Here is a 22,856-nt window from a genome sequence, read left to right as displayed (position 1 = left end):
CCTGACTCCAGACGACGATCTCCTCCAGAATGGACCAGCACGGAAACGTCTTCGGCAGCTCGACCAGGGGGGACCTGGGAACCCGCCGCGCTCGACCTTGGTCGGATGACCCGGGAGCGAACCGGATAATGAGATGCAGGATGACTCCCCTCAGATGCCGACCGTGAAGGCGACCTCCTCCTGGATCGCGACCTCGATCGGGATGGCGCAGGCCCCTGCCGTGCGGGCGAATTTCTCCCCGTCGCTGACCTCCCTGATGGCGACCCGCTCCTCCGCGTCGAAGGGGACCGAAACCTGGACCGCGACCTCCTCTCTGGCGATGATCTCTGCAGCTGCAATGCCCCACTCCTGGCAGTATCCTCGAACCCAGTGCGCGCTGTCATCCTGGAAGCTGCATCCATCCTGGGCTCGGCAGGTGACGCTCCTTGCAGGGTCGTACTCCACACTCCCGGCCCCGGAGGCCCCGCAGAAACTCCATCTCCATGCTGTCTAGCAGTCCCCCCGACAGGAGCATCGCCAGGGAGGACCGCCGCCATTTTGTCGTAGCCTGAAGCAGTAGAGGCAGCTGAGCCGGTCACATGACCCCTGGAGGGACCGCCCACCGCCGCAGGTCCTGAACGCCGAGCAGGATTCCTCCCTCGCCTGCTCCTGCTAGCTGCTGCAGGTGGATTCTTCTGGTGAGGAGGGTCCCCGGAGGGGCTCCTACGGCGCCGCTGAGGACCAGGAGCAGCATCAGGCGAGAACCTCTCCGGTGCCCTCGCCCTGCGCCCACTCCGGAGCGGTGGGGGGTCAGCTTCAGACACCGCATCCGGACCTCCCAGGATCTCCCTCAACGCTGTCCTGATCGCCGCTCCATCTGCGCCGCCGGCAGCAGCCCGAAGCTGCTCCAGGAGTCCTGCAACCGATGCCATCAGATCAGGGGGAGACAAGGTGAGGTGACACGGGGACCTTCTCTAATGGTACCTCGCGCCGAAGTAGTGCCCCCCCCCTTTCTCCCTGGACATATATACAGCCCCCACCCTGTCCCCTCCCCTGGCCCTATAGATCCACCCCCCCTAAACTCTTGACCCCGCAAAAGCCCGCTCTTTCTACAGAAAACATTAACCCCTTGCTGCCCTGCAAAGGTGAGTCATGGGTCACTACGCCCATAGCTCTGCCCTGGCTCCGTTCAGCCTGTACACAGCAGTGTATGGCTATGTGCCCATGGGAGATTGCACCTGCGGATATATCTGCAGGAATGTCCGCAGGTTTACCGCAATTGCTGCCCGGAATCCGCAGCTATCCATTGCTGCGGGATTCCAGCGAAATATCTGCAGTAAACATGCGGACATTTGTACAACTTACCTGCGGAAGTCCCGTCCTCTATATCCATAGTGGAGAGGCGGGACATCCGCAGCTATTTCCACAGGAATAATTGATATTCAGTTATGTGCGGCATATTCCGCAGCCGCACATACCGCAGCATGGACGCAGCACTCCCCATGTCCCATAAGGTAACATGGGGAGTGTCTGTACTTGCTAAAACCTGCGGATTTATCTAGAAAATCCAGATAAATCCACAGTTTTCCTTGGCAAAATCCGCAGGTACATAGGCTACGTGCCTACGGGACAATCTCTATGTCCCTGCATTCTAGAGGTGAAGAAAATGTCCAATAAAACCTCTATAATATAATTGACAGATTTTTTATTCTTCCATCCACCTCCACAGGACTCAAACCAACAACCTTTAAACATTTCAGCAACAGATAAGGCATTGAGCCAAAGGCTCTAGTGATGTCAGAGGGTGAATTTTCTATACTTGAAGCTGCAGTGCAGATTCTTACTCCACAGACAGATTACACTGGTACATAGAGATACATTATACATAGCAGTGTATTTATATGTCCTGTGTTCTAGAGGGAAAATAAAAGAGTTTTTTTAATTTTTATAAAATTGCTAAAAATAATTTTAAAAATTACAATATGTTATTTTTAATGTGCTTTTTTAAAAAAAACAACAAAATAGTAAACATCACAAATTAGCAAATAGCATGGACATACTATATTTGGTGTCCCTGTAATCGTAGCGACCTGAACAAAACAGAGATAAGATTATTTATGGGGATCGATCGGTAAATGGTGTAAAAATATGACATGATTAATTATTTTAATCAATTAAATCCATCAAAAAGTAATAAATATGTAATACCGCATAAATGTTGCATTTTTTTTCACCACGCAACGTAATAACAATCTTCTCTAATTATTGTGTTTTGCCGAGTTTTGCTTTTTTATGTTTCCCCCCTTGTTTGATATGTTTTGGGTACAGATCTGGGGTTTTAATGCTTTTTTAATGCTACAGAAAAGTTTTGATTCTGTGTTTAAAAATGCAACAGCGGGGTTTTTTTTTGCTTGCATTCTTTTCAGGTTCGCCATAGAAGCCTGTAGAGGAAAAAAAACACCAAAACCACATAGTTCAGCAGCATTTGTAGATGCACAGCGGCTGGAGATCAGGTAATACTGTGTAGTTTCGTGCGGACATCTGTGGAAAACAAAAAACACAGTATTTATGCAACATGTGAGCACGGCCTTAAACACACACAAAAGCAATATGTCAAATAGTGAAGCTACATAAAGATTCTTTAGCATATAAGTCTTTCTTTTTTGTCTGTATATAATGTGTGTGGATTATATCCTTAAGGGTGGAAACACATCTATGCGAGTAAAATCGGTCCGACTGGGCTGAAAAAAACTCGGCTGATTTTAGTTCACGTTAGGTGCGAGTGCAACGCAAGTGCGATGCTATTTCTGAGATTTTACTAGCGTGTGTAATGCGTGTGTAATGCGTGTGTAATGCGTATTTTTTACTATGTCATCTGCCATTCAGCGCAGACACAGACAGCCATGTAGCAGAGCTGAACGGCAGATGACAGCAGACACAGACAGAGCCGCACTGTCAGAATGAACTCGGGTGAACTTAACCCGATTTCATTGTCATGCTGCGGCTCTGTCTGTGCCGCGTCCTGATTAGCGGTCACCAGTGAAGGGCTCACCGGTGACCGCTAATCCCCTGAGTGACTGAAGTTAGCAGCCCTCTCTCATACTCACCGATCCCCGGCGCCGTGCTGCACGGCTTTCTCACTGCTCCGGCGGCTTTTGCTATTTTGAAAAAGCCGGCCGCTCATTAAACAATCTCGTATTCCCTGCTTTCCCCGCCCACAGGCGCCTATGATTGGTTGCAGTGAGACACGCCCCCACGCTGAGTGACAGGTGTCACACTGCACCCAATCACAGCAGCCGGTGGGCGGGTCTATACTGTGCAGTGAAATAAATAAATAAATAATTAAAAAAAATGGCGTGCGGTCCCCCCCAATTTTAATACCAGCCAGATAAAGCCATACGGCTGAAGGCTGGTATTCTCAGGATGGGGAGCTCCACGTTATGGGGAGCCCCCCAGCCTAACAATATGAGCCAACAGCCGCCCAGAATTGCCGCATACATTATATGCGACAGTTCTGGGACTGTACCCGGCTCTTCCCGATTTGCCCTGGTGCGTTGGCAAATCGGGGTAATAAAGAGTTATTGGCAGCCAATAGCTGCCAATAAGTCCTAGATTAATCATGTCAGGCGTCTATGAGACACCCTCCATGATTAATCTGTAAGTTACAGTAAATAAACACACACACATGAAAAAATCCTTTATTAGAAATAAAAAACACAAACACATTCCCTCATTACCAATTTAATAAGCCCCAAAAGGCCCTCCATGTCCGGCGTACTCCACGGACCTCCAGCGTCGCTTCCAGCATGAAGGTGACAGGAGCTGCAGAAGACACCGCCGCTCCGGTCACCTCCAAGCAGCAACTGAGGTGAGTAGCGCGATCTGCTGAGGTGTCACTGAGGTTAATCGCTGTCACCGCTGGATCCAGGTAACCTCAGTGACAGCAGCTGATCGCGCTACTCACCTCAGTTGCTGCTTGGAGGTGACCGGAGCGGCGGTGTCTTCTGCAGCTCCTGTCACCTTCATGCTGGAAGCGACGCTGGAGGTCCGTGGAGTACGCCGGACATGGAGGGCTTTTTGGGGCTTATTAAATTGGTAATGAGGGAATGTGTTTGTGTTTTTTATTTCTAATAAAGGATTTTTTCATGTGTGTGTTTATTTACTGTAACTTACAGATTAATCATGGAGGGTGTCTCATAGACGCCTGACATGATTAATCTAGGACTTATTGGCAGCTATGGGCTGCCATTAACTCCTTATTACCCCGATTTGCCAACGCACCAGGGCAAATCGGGAAGAGCCGGGTACAGTCCCAGAACTGTCGCATATAATGTATGCGGCAATTCTGGGCGGCTGTTGGCTGATATTGTTAGGCTGGGGGGCTCCCCATCCTGAGAATACCAGCCTTCAGCCGTATGGCTTTATCTGGCTGGTATTAAAATTGGGGGGGACCGCACGCCATTTTTTAAATTATTTATTTATTTATTTCACTGCACAGTATAGACCCGCCCACCGGCTGCTGTGATTGGGTGCAGTGTGACACCTGTCACTCAGCGTGAGGGCGTGTCTCACTGCAACCAATCATAGGCGCCTGTGGGCGGGGAAAGCAGGGAATACGAAATTGTTTAATGAGCGGCCGGCTTTTTCAAAATAGTAAAAGCCGCCGCAGCAGTGAGAAAGCCGTGCAGCGCCGCGCCGGGGATCGGGGAATGGTGAGTATGAGAGAGGGGGGAAACTGACCGACAGACTGTGAGAGAGGGACAGAGATAGTGACGGACCGACAGAGAGAGAATAGAGACCGAGAGGGAGAGACCGACTGACAGAGAATAGTGATTGACAGACATTGGGAGACATCGCTCGTTTCCAGTGTTTTAGGAAACATGCGAGAAATGTATTTAGAAAATCGGATGTCACTAGGATGGTGTGAGTGCCGTCCCGTGACATCCGATTTTTTACACGCTCCCATAGACTTGCATTGGAGAAACTCGCAATAGAAACTCGCAAAAAAGCAGCATGCTGCGATTTTTTTCTCAGTCCGATTTGGACTGAGAAAAAAATCGCAGATGAGAGCTGAATCATTCACTAACATGTGTCCGATTCCAATGCGAGATTTTCTCGCATTGCTCTACTGCGAGAAACTCGCAAGTGAGAAGCAGCCCTAAGACTGACCGTGCTTCCAAGTCCTCTTCCCCCATTAGCCACAGGTGTTTTTATCTTTTAATGGTGGGTCACTCTTTTCTCAAATATAAGTAATCTTTAAACCAAGAAAGAGGTAGTAATATAGAGTAAAGGCCGCTTTACACACTGCGATATCGGTACCGATATCGCCAGCGTGCGTACCCGCCCCCATCGGTTGTGCGACATGGACAAATCTCTGCCCGTGTCGCACAACATCGCCCGGACCCGTCACACGGACTTACCTTCCCTCCTTTCTAAGGGGGCGGTTCGTTCAGCGTCACAGCGACGTCACAGCAGCGTCACTGAACCGCCGCCCAATAGAAGCGGAGGGGCGGAGATGAGCGGGACGAACATCCCGCCCACCTCCTTCCTTCCGCATTGTGGCCGGGAGGCAGGTAAGGAGAGCTTCGTCGTTCCTGCGGTGTCACACGGAGCAATGTGTGCTGCCGCAGGAACGAGGAACAACTTTTTTACTGCTGCAGTAACGATATTTGAGAATGGACCCCAATGTCACCGATGAGCGATTTTGCACGTTTTTGCGACGATGCAAAATCGCTCATAGGTGTCACACGCAACGGCATCGCTACAGCGGCCGGATGTGCATCACAAAATCCGTGACGTAGCGTGTAAAGCTCGCTTAAGACCCAGTACAATGAGGTTGTTGTGACGTGGCTACTGGGCAGGTATGAGAATGGCCATTTTGATATGCAAAGCACCCAAAAAAAATTTAGATTTTTTTTTTTGCGTTTTTGTTTTTTTTTGTTATAAATATGAGAACGTTCCGGCTGGTACAACTATGAACAATCCTGGGCATCTGCTGAAGGTCTTTCACTGCCAAATGGGTGTGGCTTGAGGTGTGGGTAGCAGCATGGTCAAAATCTGCTGAGGCGTGCTCCACCACACCGCATGTTTTGTCCCTCTTTCTGTTCTTCAAAGGTCTGAATGTACAGTATGTGTTAAGCCCGCTTTACAAGCTGCAATGTAAGTGACGCACATCCGGCATCGTAAGGTACATTGCAGTGTGTGACAGGTACGTGCGATTGCGATTGAATGGTAAAACGTTCATCGCACGCACATCATTCATTTCTCTAGAATTGAACGTCAGATTGTTAATCGTACCCGGGGTAGCACACATCGCAGTGTGTGACACCCCGGGAACAATGAACAGATCTTACCTGTGTCCTGCGGCTCCCAGCCAGCAATGCGGAAGGAAGGAGGTAGGCAGGATGTTTACGTCCGGCTCAGCTCCGCCCCTCCGCTTCTATTGGCCGGCTGCCGCGTGACGTCGCTGTGACGCCGAACGTCCCTCCCACTACAGGAAGTGGACGTTCGCCGCCCACAGCGAGGTCGTATGGACGGGTAAGTACGTGTGACGGGGGTTAATCATTTGTGCGGCACATGAAACAAATTGAACGTGCCGCACATACGATGGGGGCGGCTACGATCGCATACGATATCGTATGCTGGATTGTAAGGTGTAAAGCAGGCTTTAGGTTCAGAAATATTTGGACAGTGATCTAATTTTCGCGACTTGGTCTCTGCATGTCACTATTTTTTATTTAAAATGAAACAACAGATGCAATTGAAGTGAAGACTTTGAGGTTTAATTAACAAGGTTGAACAAAAATCATCCTGTCAAATGATTAGCAGTTCCAACCATTATTCAACAAATCCTTGTCATTTCAGGGGCTCAAAGTTAATTGCACAAATTTACGGTACTTTACCATAAGTAAAATGTCAATTTTTAATACTTTGTAAAGAACCCTTTCCATAGACAGCACCTAATTATTCTTTGTTTCTGGGTCTTTATGCTTTAAGTTTTGTCTTAATCATGTGAAATGCAGCTTGATGGAGTTGAGATCTCGTGACTCAGCCATTGCAGAATATTCAACTTCTTTGCCTTAAGGCTATGTACGCACGCTGCAGGGGTTTTTTTTACCACAAAGATACAGCGTTTTTCTTTGTGGTGACTACTTTGAGCAGCGTTTTTGGCTTAAAAAAAAACGCAGGAGTCCTCCACCTGTCAGGCCTCTACTGAAGTGAGCTGCGGGATTAGCACTGACGTCACTCAGGTGATGTGCGGTGACATGTGGATCTGGATCACCGCTGATCTCGCGGCTCACTTCAGCTGCTGCCTGATATGCGGTCATAAGTGAAGGACTTCAGCTGTCACCGCACATCACATGACTGAACTCACAGCTGACCTCGAATGGCTCACTTCAGTTGCGGATGGATTTGCGGTAACAGGTGGAGGACTCTAGACAGGTGATGTGCGATGATAGCTGGAGTCCTCTACCTGTTTCCACAAATCCGACCACAAGTGAAGTGAGCCGTGCGACATCAGCGGTGACTTCAGTCAGGTGATGTGTGGTGACAGCTGAAGTCACCGCTGATCCCGCGTGGCTCACTTCACTTGTGGCCTGACCCTCACAGAGAGCGGTCGTGTTCTATGGCTGCTCTCTGTGATTGTCAGATGTAGCAGAGCTGGATGCGTCATAGGACCTTGTGTGGATTACGTCGGAGCTGGAGGGGTGTTTTAGGGGTTAATTTAGTGGTGTAAGAGGGGGCTTTTTTGTGTTTTATTTCAAATAAAGGATTTTTTGGGTGATTGTGTTTATTACTTCAACTTACAGATTACTGATGAGGGAGTGTCTCATAGACGCCTGCCATCACTAAGCTAGGACTTATGCGGGCTTTACAAGAGATGACCGATCGTGCGATGCATCGTCAGGGTCACGGTTTTCGTGATACACATCCGGCATCAAACATGATGTCGTCTCGTGTGACACCTCCTAGCAACGCAGTATCGCTCACAAATCGTGAGTCATGTACTCGTCGCTAGGTTTCACAAAATTGTTTAATTAAAATGGCGCCGGTTGTTCATCATTTCCGTGGCATCACACGTTGCTCCGTGTGACACCATGGGAATGATGAACACAGCTTACCTGCGTCCCGCGGCACCCGCCGGCTATGTGGAAGGAAGGAGGTGGGCGGGATGTTTACATCCCGCTTATCTCCGCCCCTCCGCTTCTATTGGCCTGTTGCCGTGGGACGTCGCTGTGACGTCAAACGTCCCTCCCACTTCAGGAAGTGGACGTTCGTCGCCCACAGCGAGGTCGTCCGGAAGGTAAGTGCGTGTGACGGGGGTTAAACGAGTTTGTGTGCCACGGGCAGCGATTTGCCTGTGACGCAAAAACGACGGGGGCGGGTACAATCACTCATGCTATCGCACGATAGATCGACTCGTGTAAAGCAGGCTTAAGTGACAGCTATGGGCTGCTATTAACTCCTTATTACCCTGATTGCCACCGCACCAGGGCAATCGGGATGAGCCGGGTAGAGTCCCGGGACTGTCGAATCTAATGGATGCGGTGATTCCGGGCTGCTGCTGGCTGATATCTTTAGGCTGGGGGGCTCCCCATAATGTGGGGCACATTGGGGCAATTGATGATGGATTAAGCCTGCTTTACACGTTACAATGTATTGTGCGATTGCATTTGCAATTGCACCCACCCCCATTGTTTATGCGACATGGGCAATTTCTTGCCCGTGTCGCACAATGCTGTAAGCCCCCATCACACGTACTTACCTCCCGAATGACCTCGCTGGGGGCGGTGAACATCCACTTCCTGAAGGGGGAAGGACGTTCGGCGTCACAGCGACATCACACAGCGGCCGGCCAATAGAAGCGGAGGGGCGGAGATGAGCGGGATGTAAACATCCCGCCCACCTCCTTCCTTCAGCATTGCCGGCGGCCGCAGGTAAGCTGCAGTTCATCGTTCCCGGGGTGTCACATGGAGCGACGTGTGCTGCCCCGGGTACGATGAACAACAGGACGTTCGATTTTTAGAACATGAGCGACGTGTCAGCGATGAACGAGAAGGTGAGTATTTCTGCTCGTTCATAGATGTCACATGCTACGATATCACTAACGATGCGGGATGTGCGTCACTTACGACGTGACCCCGCCGACATCTCGTTAGATAACTTGTAGTGTGTAAAGCCCGCTTTAATGAGGGAATTGCCAATGCAGCCTATTAAAGAGCTTTTGCGATCATTGTCCAATTAGTTTTGATCCCTTGAATATGAATCATCTACTTATTAAAGAGTTGTAATTCCTAAACCCTTACTCCAAATAGGATGTGAGTACTAGAGATGAGCGATGTTCGAGGTTCGACAATTTCATGTTCGAGTGATTTTGGGGGGTGTTCGAGTCGTTCGACGAACTGGAACGATTTGCTAAAAGTTCGGCAGTTCGAGTTACGTTCAAGAACGGTTCGAGCACCAAAATCGTGTCTTTTCACAGTAAGTATGTGCGCACCTTTCGTATCTGCATGCATCCTGCGTCCCCAGCACAATCCCTCTTTCTTTCCTACTCACCAATCATGGGCATCTCGCTGCACGACTGTAACAAATCTCCAGTGGCATTTCCTCTTTTGAAAATGGCTGCCGCTTCATTATTCAATTAGTTATTCCGTGCTTTCCCCACCCACCAGCGCCCATGATTGGTTGAAGTAAGACACGCCCCCACGATGAGTGACAGCTGTCTCACTGCAACCAATCACAGCCGCTGGCGGGCGGCTCTATATCGTGCAGTAAAATAAATAAATAAATTAAAAAAAAAAATGCGGTTCCCCCCATATTTGATACCAGCTAGGATAAAGCCACCAGGCATCTCCCCGAGATACCTTCCATGATTAAACTGAAAGTGAAAGTAAAGAGACACACAACGAAAAATCCTTTATTTGGAATAAAAAACAAAAAAACACCTCATTTACTCTCTCTCTTTATTTCAATAAAGATGGAGTCACTAGTTGTGTTTTATTTCTAATAAAAATATTTTTCTGTGTGTTGTGTAGTGTGTTGTGCAGCTGGAAGAGTTGGATGCAGCGCCAGAAGATGGCGCTTCTATGAAAGCGCCATTTTCTGGGGCGGCTGCGGACTGCAATTTGCAGCAGGGGTGCCCAGAAAGCTTGGGCACCCTGAGCTACGGATTCCAATCCCCAGCTGCCTAGTTGTACCTGGCTGGATACAAAAATTGGGCGAAGCCCACGCCATTTTTTTTTTAATTATTTCATGAAATTCATGGAATAATTTAAAAAAAAAAGGGCTTCCCTATATTTTTGGTTCCCAGCCAGGCACAAATAGGCAGCTGGGAGTTGGGGGCAGCCCGTAGCAGCCTGCTGTACCTGGCTAGCATACAAGAACATGGCAAAGCCCACGTAATTTTTTGGGGGGACAAAAAACTCCTGCATACAGTCCTGGATGGAGTATGCTGAGCCTTGTAGTTCTAAAGCTGCTGTCTGCTATCTGTCTGTATGGAGGAGAGCAGACAACAGCTGCAGAAATACAAGGCTCAGCATGCTCCATTCACTAGTGTATGCAGGAGAGCAGACAGCAGCTGCAGAACTACAAGGCTCAGCATACTATATCCAGGACTGTATGCAGGAATTTTTTGCCCCCCCCCAAAAATGACGTGGGCTTCGCTATATTTTTGTATGCTAGCCAGGTACAGCAGGCAGGTACGGCTGCCCCAAACCCCCAGCTGCCTATTTGTACCCGGCTGGGAACTAAAAAAATAGGGAAGCCATTTTGTAATTATTTCATGAATTTCATGAAATAATTAAAAAAAAAATCGACATAGGCTTCGCCCCATTTTTGTGTCCAGCCAGGTACAACTAGGCAGCTGAGGATTGGAATCCGTATCACAGGTTGGCCCAAGCTTTCTGGATGCCTATACTGCGAAATGCAGTCCGCAGCCGCCCCAGAAAATGGCGCTTTCATAGAAGCGCCATCATCTGGCGCAGTATCCAACTCTTCCAGCAGCCCTGAAGCCGGGTGGCTTGCTGGGTAATAATGAGTTAATACTAGCTTTTTTTTACTAGCTAGTATTAAGCCAGAAATTCTTAATGTCAGGCAAGTTTGACCAGGCCATTCAGAATCTCCAATAAAGGGTTAAAAAAAAGACACCACAGAAAGAAAAAATACTTTAATAGAAATAAATACACGGACACATTAGAGACTCCATGTTTATTACTCCCTGTCAGCCCTCCACGATCCTGCTCTTCTGTCTTCTTTCTCCTTCAACCCATGCAGATCTGCTACATCAGACAGCACTGGATGGGAGGAAGACGCTGCTGCTCCATGCAGTCTATTCACTCAGTGAGTGAGCAGAAGCTGCGTGCTGTAAGCGGTGACGTCACCGCTGACAGGCGGGTTACCATAGCAACGGTGCTCCGATCACGTGATTCCCGATGCCGCAATTCACCGGCTGTGGCATCTAGTCCTTGCATGTGGGCTGACTCTGTAAAGAACGCCCACATGCATGGACGGGGAAGCCGACCATGTGCCAGAGCATTTCGCCGGTACACGGAGATGCTGGAACGATCACCGCGTACCGGAGAGATGCACTGACAAGACCTAGCATGACGTCTAGCCATGTCACCAGTCTGTAGCCAATGAGATAATAGACACGTGACTGGTCACATGCTATTTTGACGTCACGATAGGACCTATCATCAGTGCTGGTCACCGGAAGGACGCAGTGATTATCGGAAGGAAAAGCGTCAGGAGAGAGAGTGCAGGACACGTCGCAGGGACCTGTAAGTGTTATGGCAATGTTTATTAACTGTATGTGTACATGTATAATGTATTTGTGTTTGCCTCCCATTGTTTTCAATCGGGTTCGAGTGGTTCGTCGAACGGTTCGTCAAGCAGAGCCTCCGTTCGCCGAACCGAACGCCAGGGGGGTGGCTCATCTCTAGTGAATACTCTCAAATGAAAGCTGAGCCTGCACTTTAAACCCTTATTGATTATACAACTGTATCTTGAATACTTGATTATGCTTTGGTAAACAGCTAAATTACGAAAACTTGTGTCATTGTCCAAATATTTCTGGACCTGACTGCATATAATCCCTTCATGTATGATAGTCTACTGAGCCATGTATCAAATCCCAGCACTAATCATGTGATAGTTTGTGTATCTACTCTTGTCATGCTTGATACAGTCCGCTGAGCTGTTTGTCTAATCCTATCATGTGTGATATAAGTCTGGTGAGCTATGTATTTAATTCTATTGTGTGATACAGTTTGTGTATCTAATTCATTTATGGAGCATATGCATCCACATTTACTGCAGTCACAATGCAAGCTAGCACTACAATAGCTGTTCATTGCAAACTTCAGCAGCTGCTCCCCCTAGTTTTTAAAAGTTGTAGATATCAAAACAATTTTAATTATTTTTCATATTTAATACCATTATATATATAATAATAAAATATATATAGAGACTTGTTTGGGCTAAAGAACACAAGTGCTTTGGTCTAATGAGTCCAAATTTGAGATCTTTGGATCCAACCACCATGTCTTTGTAGAAAAGGTGAATGGATGGACTCTATATGGCTGGTTACCACCGTTAAGCATGAAGGCGGAGGTGTGATGGTGTGGGGGTGCTTTGCTGGTGACACTGTTGGGGATTTATTCAAAATTGAAGGCATACTGAGCCAGCATGCCTACCACAGCATCTTACAGTGGCGTGCTATTCCATCCGGTTTGCGTTTAGTTGGACCATCATTTATTTTTCAACAGGACAATGACCCCAAACACACCTCCAGGCTGTGTAAGGGCTATTTGACTAAGAAGGAGAGTGATGGGGTGCTACGCCAGATGACCTGGTCTCCACAGTCACCAGACCTGAACCCAATCGAGATGGTTTGGAGTGAGCTGGACCGCAGAGTGAAGGCAAAAGGGCCAACACTCTGGGAACTCCTTCAAGAGTGTTGGAAGACCATTTCCAGTGACTACCTCATGAAGCTCATCAAGAGAATGTCAAGAGTGTGCAAAGCAGTAATCAAAGCAAAAGGTGGCTACTTTGAAGAGCCTAAAATATAAGACATATTTTCAGTTGTTTCACACTTTTACACTTTACTTTTACAAAGTATTTTATTCCACATGTTTTAATTCATAGTTTTGATGCCTTCAATGTGAATCTACAATTTTCAGAGTCCTGAAAATAAAGAAAACTCTTTGAACTCTTTGATGACATTGGGGGGAACTGCAACAATGTGGAGTCAGTATGGGTAAATGTACATGGGGATGGGAATAATGGAAAAATGCTAATTGGAGTTTGCTATAAGCCTCCTAACATACCTGAACAAATAGAGGGTGAAATGCTCGAACAAATTGAAAAGGCAGCTAATTATAATAATCGGGTTCTTATTATGCGGAATTTCAACTATCCAGCCATACAGTGGGACATAGAATCTTCTGGTTCTGCTAAAAGCTGTAAATTCTTATCTACCATTCAAGACAATTTCCTCTCTCAGATGGTAGATGAACCGACCAGGGGGATAATTTGCTAGATCTGGTCCTGTCAAATAGACCGGATACCATTTCAGACCTACAGATCCGGGAGCACTTGGGCACCAGCGATCATAATATGGTAAGCTTCAAAGTAATATTCAATAGATCATTTCAAAGGGGAAATGCAAAAACCTGGAATTTTAGGAAAGCTGATTTCAACAAATTAAGGGAAGAGCTTAAAGGTGTAGATTGGGACAAAGTCATGGTAACTGGGGATGCCGAACATAAATGGGGTAAGTTTAAGGATATACTGCTAGAGTCCTGTAAAAAACTTATACCCTCTGGTAATAAAATGTCCAGGAATAAAAAGAAACTACTATGGATAAATAAGACTGTACAAAGTATAATAAAACAAAAACAAAGCGTGTTTAAAATCTTAAAGGCTGAGAATACAGATATAGCATTTCAGGAGTATAAAGATATCAATAGGAAATGCAAAAAAGAAATCAAACAAGCAAAACTAGCTACTGAAATAAAAATCGCCAATGAAATTAAAATAAATCCCAAAATATTTTATAAATACATTAATGCCAAAAGGAAAACAAAGGATAGTATTGGTCCCTTAAAATATAATAACAAGTTAGTTATAGAGGAAAAACAAAAGACTGAGATATTAAATAGGCATTTCTCATCTGTTTTCACCAAGGAACTGACTGTACCAGGGATCATTCAACAAGAGAAAAATCAAAGGTCACCACTCGATATAATTAATTTAACACAAGAAGAAGTACGCCTACATCTAAGTAAACTAAACATTGACAAATCCCCAGGGCCAGATGGCATTCATCCACGAATATTGAGGCAATTGAGCTCCATTATCGACAGACCGCTGTAACTCATCTTTTTAGACTCGCTTGTAACAGGGTTGGTGCCTCAGGATTGGAGGATTGCTGATGTGGTACCAATATTTAAGAAAGGTAAGAGGGTAGATCCAGGCAACTACCGTCCAGTAAGTCTGACATCAGTAGTATGCAAAGTTTTTGAGGGCATTTTAAGGAATGACATGCAAAAATATATTGCAGAAAATAATATAATAACTGACAAACAGCATGGATTCATGAAAGATAAGTCGTGTCTAACCAACCTGTTGGGTTTCTATGAGGGGGTAAGTGCAAACCTGAATATTGGTAATGCAGCTGATGTGATTTATTTGGACTTTGCAAAGGCATTTGATACTGTACCAAACAATAGCCTTATATTAAAGCTCCAGAAGCAAGGACTGGGGGAAACTATATGCAACTGCGTAAAGAATTGGCTAAAAGATAGGAAACAAAGAGTAGTCATAAATGGTACATTTTCTAAATGGGCTGCAGTCAGCAGTGGGGTGCCGCAGGGATCTGTGCTAGGACCGATTCTTTTTAATCTCTTTATTAATGACCTTGTGGATGAGATTGATAGTAAAGTGTCAGTCTTTGCTGATGACACCAAACTATGTAGGATATTAAAAACTGACCTTGATAGTACAATATTACAAAAAGATCTGGCTAAGATGTCAGACTGGGCAGATACTTGGCAAATGAGATTTAATGTTGATAAATGTAAAGTAATGCACCTAGGACGGAGTAATCCTATAACTGCGTATACATTAAATGGAAGTAAACTCGGGACTACAGAACAGGAGAAGGACTTGGGTATTCTCATTACAAATAAGCTGAGCAGCAGCACTCAATGTCAAGCAGCAGCTGCTAAAGCAAACAAGATTTTAGGGTGTATAAAAAGAGAGATTAGATCCCGTGATCCCAACGTATTGTTACCCCTCTATAAATCACTTGTAAGGCCACATCTGGAATATGGGAACCAGTTTTGGGCTCCACATTTTAAAAAGGACATTCAGAAGTTAGAGGCAGTTCAAAGGCAGGCAACTAAATTATTACAAGGAATGGAGGGCCTCCCATATGATGACAGGTTGAAAAGGTTAGATATGTTTAGCTTAGAAAAAAGACGTCTCAGAGGAGATCTCATTTATATTGTATAAATACATGTGTAGTCAATATAAAGGACTGGTACATGACTTATTTCTTCCAAAGACAATACTAAGGACCAGGGGGCACTCACTGCAAGTGGAAGAAAAGCGATTCCGGCAGCTAAATAGGAAAGAGTTCTTTACAGTTAGAGCAGTCAGACTGTGGAATGCCCTACCACAAGAGGTAGTAATGGCCGATACTATAACAGCTTTTAACTCCTTAACGACCCATGACGTACTGGGTACGTCATGGATCATGTGCCGGTAAGCCCTGCCCCCTGCCGCCGGCAGGCGGCCACGATCCGCGCACATATCAGCTGTTATCAACAGCTGACATGTGTGCCTGCTAGCCGCGGGTGGAATCGCTTCCACCCGCGGCCATTAACCCCTTACATTTCGCTGCCAAAATCTGGCAGCGATATGTATATGGGCGCCACCATGACAGTCACTTACCCCGCCCCCACCGGAAGTCACGTGACATTATCACGTGACTTTCGGCGGTTGCCATGGTAGCACAGGGTCATGTGATGACGCCTGTAGCTAACATGACTCACTTCCTCTCAATGCCGGAATACAGCCGGCATTGAAAGTGAAGCAGAAAATCTGGAGTTCTCAGCTCTGTAGCTGAGATCTGCAGATAGTGCAAAGCGATCGGATTGCTGATCGCTATAGCCCCCTAGGGGGACTAGTAAAATAAATAAAAAAAGTAAAAAAAAAAGTTTTAAAAAATTAAAAAAAAATAAAAAAACCTAAAAGTTCAAATCACCCCCCTTTCACCCCATTGAAAATTAAAGGGTTAAAAAAATAAAAAATACACACATATTTGGTATCGCCACGTTCAGAAATGCCCGATCTATCAAAATATAAAATCAATGAATCTGATCAGTAAACGGCGTAGCGGCAAAAAAATTCCAAATGCCAAAATTACGTTTTTTGGTCGCCGCAAATTTTGCGCAAAATGCAATACCAGGCGATCAAAACGTAGCATCTGCGCAAAAATGATACCGTTAAAAACGTCAGGTTGAGACACAAAAAATAAGCCATCACTAAGCCTCAGATCCTGAAAAATGAGAATGCTACAGGTTTTGGAAAATGGCGCAAAACGTGCGCCATTTTTTTGGACAAGCTTGTGAATTTTTTTTAACCCCTTAGATACAAGTAAACCTATACATGTTTGGTGTCTACAAACTCGCACCGACCTGAGGCATGACATAGATACCTCAGTTTTACCATATAGTGAACACAGTGAATAAAATATCCAAAAAACTATTGTACGATCACACTTTTTTTGCAAGTTTTCCACACTTGGAATTTTTTTGCCGTTTTTCCAGTACACTATATGGTAAAACTTATGGTTTCATTTAAAAGTACAACTCGTCCCGCAAAAAACAAGCTCTCATATGGCAAGATTGATGGAAAAATAAAAAAGTTACGCCTCTCTGAAGAAGGGGAGCAAAAAACAAAGGGGAGCAAAAAACAAAAACGCAAAAACGGAAAGTGCCCGGGGGCTGAAGGGGTTAAAAAGGGGCTGGATGATTTCCTCAGTACACACAACACTGTTAGTTATAAATGACTTAGTGACCAAATGTAGAACTGGTGGAGGAAGGTTGAACTAGGTGGATCTAGGGCTTTTTTCAACCTAAGTAACTATGTAACTATGTAATGAGAAGGTGTGGCCAAACTTGTGGTCTATATATATATATATTGTAGCAACAAGTGAACAAGTCCTGCACCGCCTGCCCTCAGATTACCTCCAAGTTCAGTGGCTCACGTGCTGATGACTGCCATGTAGCGCTGGTTTGCAGGCGCAGCGTGCTGGTCGGTATTGAGCAGCTAGGAGATCCAACAACAGGAAGATGAAAAATCGACTGCAAACAGCTGCTATGCCAAACAATTTCTTTTTTATTCAAGCGTTCTTTTCATCGGTGCAGATAAAAATGCGGGAGGTGACTAGGATGCGAGTCCCTCCAAAGGACGACGGCCGTTTCGTCTGTAAGCCAGACTTCTACGGGTCCACAAATATATATATATATATATATACACAGTCATATGAAAAAGTTTGGGCACCCCTATTAATGTTAACCTTTTTTCTTTATAACAATTTCGTTTTTTGCAGCAGATATTTCAGTTTCATATATCTAATAACTGATGGACTGAGTAATATTTCTGGATTGAAATGAGGTTTATTGTACTAACAGAAAATGTACAATCCGCATTTGAACAAAATTTGACCGGTGCAAAAGTATGGGCACCTCAGCATAAAAGTGACATTAATATTTTGTAGATCCTCCTTTTGCAAAAATAACAGCCTCTAGTCGCTTCCTGTAGCTTTTAATGAGTTCCTGGATCCTGGATGAAGGTATATTTGACCATTCCTGTTACAAAACAATTCCAGTTCAGTTAAGTTTGATGGTCGCCGAGCATGGACAGCACGCTTCAAATCATCCCACAGATGTTTAATGATATTCAGGTCTGGGGACTGGGATGGCCATTCCAGAACATTGTAATTGTTCCTCTGCATGAATGCCTGAGTAGATTTGGAGCGGTGTTTTGGATCATTGTCTTGCTGAAATATCCATCCCGTGCATAACTTCAACTTCGTCACTGATTCTTGCACATTATTGTCAAGAATCTGCTGATACTGAGTTGAATCCATGCGACCCTCAACTTTAACAAGATTCCCGATGGCGGCATTGGCCACACAGCCCCAAAGCATGATGGAACCTCCACCAAATTTTATATGGGTAGCAAGTGCTTTTCTTGGAATGCCGTGTTTTTTTGCCTCCATGCAGAACGCCTTTTTGTATGACCAAATAACTCAATCTTTGTTTTATCAGTCCACAGGACCTGATTCCAAAATGTAACTGGCTTGTCCAAATGTGCTTTTGCATACCTCAGGCGACTCTGTTTGTGGCGTGCTTGCAGAAACGGCTTTTTTCGCATCACTCTCCCATACAGCTTCTCCTTGTGCAACGTGCGCTGTATTGTTGACCGATGCACATTGACACCATCTGCAGCAAGATGAGGCTGCAGGTCTTTGAAGGTGGTCTGTGGATTGTCCTTGACTGTTCTCACCATTCTTCTTCTCTGCCTTTCTGATATTTTTCTTGGCCTGCCACTTCTGGGCTTAACAAGAATTGTACCTGTGTTCTTCCATTTCCTTACTATGTTCCTCACAGTGGAAACTGACAGTTTAAATATCTGAGACAACTTTTTGTATCCATCCCCTGAACAACTATGTTGAATAAGCTTTGCTTTCAGATCATTTGAGAGTTGTTTTGAGGAGCCCATGATGCCACTCTTCATTGAAGATTTAAATAGGAGAACAACTTGCAATTGGCCACCTTAAATACCTTTTCTCATGATTGGATACACCTGCCTATGAAGTTCAAAGCTCAATGAGGTTATAAAACCAATTTAGTGCTTCAGTAAGTCAGTAAAAAGTAGTTAGGAGTGTTCAAATCAAGAAATTGATAAGGGTGCCCATACTTTTGCACCGGTCAAATTTTGCTTAAATGCGGATTGCACATTTTCTGTTAGTACAATAAACCTCATTTCAATCCAGAAATATTACTCAGTCCATCAGTTATTAGATATATGAAACTGAAATAGCTGTTGCAAAAACCCAAATTGTTATAAAGAAAAAAGGTTAACATTAATAGGGGTGCCCAAACTTTTTCATATGACTGTATATATATATATATATATTTTATTTTATTTTTATTATTGTTTTTTTTTATGAAAACATTAGTACTTTATATATGTTTTTAATACTTGATTTTTTTTTTCATTTTTTTTATGACATGCCCTTTGAAAAGCAACAAGGGACAGTGGTCATTAGTTTAACAGTATAGTATGATCCTCTAAAAGTTATGAAAGGTGCCTAAAATAACAGAAGAATAACATTTACGGTAAATTCTTTATCTTATTTTTTACTGTATGCAGTTCCTGTATAGTTCCCCAAGTATAAAACCCCATAGAGACTTTTCACACAAAAGTCACATAACCAGTTACATTATTCAATCAGGCAAGGAATGTTGCAGCGTGGCATAATAAAACTGTGATACATTTGCTTACAGTAAATCGACTGTTTATTTCACATTCAGTTTTGCATTGTACATTTACTGCATTTGCCGGGAGGCTTCCTGGCGTGTAAGTTAAGTATACACATAGATCCACATTTTGCTGAATGGGAATCCATTTAGGTCCTCAATTTGAGCAGTATATATCTGAGAACACTTTTTTCTTAAGATGGAAAAGCAGTTTGGCATTAATACAATAGATCACAAACGTGAGTACATCCCTCACATTTTTGTATACATTTTATTATATCTTTTCATAGGAAAACACTGTAGATATGACACTTTGATACAATGTACAGTAGTCAGTGTCCAGCTTGTGTAACAGTGTAAATGTGGTTTTCTCTTTAAATAACTCAACACACAGCCATTAATGTCAACAAAAGTGAGTACACCCCTTAATGTAAATGGCCAAATTGTGCCCAATTAGTCATTTTCCCTCTCCGGTGTCATGTGACTCATTAGTGTTACAAGGTCTCAGGTATGAATGGGGAGCAGGTGGGTTATCGTGTGTTCATTGTGTGTTATTGCTCACACTCTCTCATCATACTGGTCACTGGACATTCAACATGGCTCCTCATGGAAAGGAATTCTCTGAGGATCTGAAATGAAGAATTGTTGCTCTACATAAAGATGTCCTAGGCTATAAGAATATTGCCAACACTCTGAAACTGAGCTGCAGCACGGTGGCCAAGACCATACAGCGGTTTAACAAGACAGGTTCTACACAGAACAAGCCTCACCATAGTCAACCAAAGAAGTTGAGTGCATATGCTCAGTGTCATATATAGAGGTTGCCTTTTCAAAATAGACAAATGAGTACTGCCACCATTGCTGCAGAGGTTACAGGGGTGGGGGGTCCGCCTGTCAGTGCTCAGATCAAATACCACATACTGTATCAAATTAGTCTTCTTGGCTGTCGTCTCAGAAGGAAGCCTCTTTCAAAGATGATGCAGAAGAAAGCTCGCAAACAGTTTGCTGAAGACAAGCAGACTAAGGACATAGATTAATGAAACCATGTCCTGTGGTCTGACGAAGAGACCAAAATACACTTATTTTGTTCAGAGGATGTCTAGCGTGTGTGGCTGCAACCAGGTGAGGAATTCAAAGACCAGTATGTCTTGCATACAGTCAAGCATGGTTTTGGTAGTGTCATGGTTTGGTGCTGCATGAGAGCTGCCGGCTGTGCAGAGCTACAGTTTATTGAGGGAACCATGAATACCAACATGTACTGTGACATACTGAAGCAGAGCATGATCCCCTCCATTCAGAAACTGCAGGGCAGTATTTCAGCATGATAATGACCCGAAACATACCTCCAACATGATCACTGCCTTGCTAAAAAAAACTGAGAGTATTTGGAGGGTCACAAGGTGTCTAACATGCACCAGATCCATGATATCATCATGGAGGAGTGGAAGAGGATTCCAGTGTCAACCTGTGAAGCTCTAGTGAACTGCATGCCCAAGAGAGTTAAAGGAGTATTCCCATCTCCAGAATGCTATCCCAATATGTAGTAGGTGTAAGAATAATAATATTTACAAATACCTCTACTTAGAAATGTAGTATAGTTCTTCTGATAAAGCCATGTCTCTTACCTCATGTGCAGAGCATTGCAGCTTAGGTATCCATGACCACTATCAAGTAACTAACTGTGACTGTATGGGTGGAAGTAACCATGGATACCTAAGCTGCAATGCCCTGCTCATGAGTTAAGAGACATGCCTATATCAGGAGAACTATATACTACACAACAAAAGAGTATAATAGACAATGATATGGCTACTCTCACCTAACCAAACTAAACCACAAAAAAATAAGAAATAACCAACAATACGGTAAAATATTCAAATATTTATTGCAATCATGTTAAAATAAAGTTTTTAAAAATAGTGGGGGATACACAACAAACATATAAGTATCAAAAGTACATCTGGATAAGGGCATGGTGATGAAGATAATTTCATATATATACTATACACTAGCTGTACTACCCGGCTTCGCCCGGGTTAATAACTGTTGTTAACAAAATAGAATGTATTAACAAAAATTTATTCTGCACACAAAAACCACAAAACAAATAGATAGAAATGTAATTATTAAAAGGCAAAAACTAAGCTAATAGAAGCATTTCACAACATATATTTCAACACCACAGATATTCCACACAGATTTAACTAAATTGGCCAAGTAATGTGCTCCGTCTGTCTCTTTCCCCGTCTGTCTCTTTCCCCGTATGTCTCTTTCCCCGTCTGTCTCTTTCCCCGTCTGCCTGTCTCTTTTTTTGTCTGTCTCTAGCTCTCTGTTTCTTTCCCCATCGGTCTCTTTCTTGGTCTGTCTCTTTCCCAGGTTTATCTTTTTCCCCGTCTGTCTCCCCGTCTCTTTGTCTGTGTCTTTTCCTGTGTGTCTCTTTCCCTGTCTGCCTTTCTCTGTCTGTCTCTTTCCTTGTCTGTCTCTATTTCTCTGTCTCTTTCCCTGTCTGTCTCTATCAAGGTCTGTGTCTTTCCCCATCTATCTTTGTCTGTCTCTCTGGCTGTCTTCTCCTTCCCTGTCTACCTGTCTATGTCCCTGTCTGCATGTCTGTCTGTCTCTTTCCCCATCTGTCTCTTTCCAGGTCTGTCTCTTTCCAGGTCTGTCTCTTTCCAGGTCTATCTCTGTCTGTCTCTTTCCAGGTCTGTCTCTTTCCAGGTCTGTTTCTTTCCAGGTCTGTCTCGGTCTGTCGCTTTTTAGGTCTGTCACTTTCTCCATCTGTCTGTCTGTCTCTTTCATCGTCTGTCTCTTTCCCTGTCTGCCTCTATCTCTCTGTCTCTTTTCCTGTCTGTCTCTCTGTCTCTCTGTCTGTCTCTCTGTCTCTCTGTCTTTCTGTCTGTCTCTCTATCTGTCTCTCTGTCTGTCTCTCTGTCTGTCTCTCTGTCTGTCTCTATCTATCCGTCTCCCCACCAACATCTTATTACCTCACATACAGTTAGGTCCAGAAATATTTGGACAGTGACACAATTTTCGCGAGTTGGGCTCTGCATGCCACCACATTGGATTTGAAATGAAACCTCTACAACAGAATTCAAGTGCAGATTGTAACGTTTAATTTGAAGGTTTGAACAAAAATATCTGATAGAAATTGTAGGAATTGTACACATTTATTTACAAACACTCCACATTTTAGGAGGTCAAAAGTAATTGGACAAATAAACCAAACCCAAACAAAATATTTTTATTTTCAATATTTTGTTGCGAATCCTTTGGAGGCAATCACTGCCTTAAGTCTGGAACCCATGGACATCACCAAACGCTGGG

At 44.5% G+C, this 22,856-nt stretch overlaps 1 long non-coding RNA gene across 1 annotated transcript in view; it reads right to left on the bottom strand.

Moving 5' to 3' along the window:
- Nucleotides 1-2,057: 2,057 nt before the first annotated feature.
- Nucleotides 2,058-22,856, bottom strand: part of LOC142301367 (uncharacterized) — a 51,368-nt gene continuing 30,569 nt past the window's right edge. Inside the window, exon 3 of the long non-coding RNA XR_012752785.1 lies at nucleotides 2,058-2,520. This is a non-coding gene — a long non-coding RNA (uncharacterized LOC142301367). The remainder of the gene's footprint in view (nucleotides 2,521-22,856) is intronic.

Source organism: Anomaloglossus baeobatrachus, chromosome 4 (genome assembly GCF_048569485.1).
Source record: "Anomaloglossus baeobatrachus isolate aAnoBae1 chromosome 4, aAnoBae1.hap1, whole genome shotgun sequence".
In the NCBI taxonomy this organism is placed as follows: domain Eukaryota; kingdom Metazoa; phylum Chordata; class Amphibia; order Anura; family Aromobatidae; genus Anomaloglossus; species Anomaloglossus baeobatrachus.
Note: the sequence above shows the minus strand (reverse complement) of the source record. Positions and strands in the feature narration are given on the sequence as shown.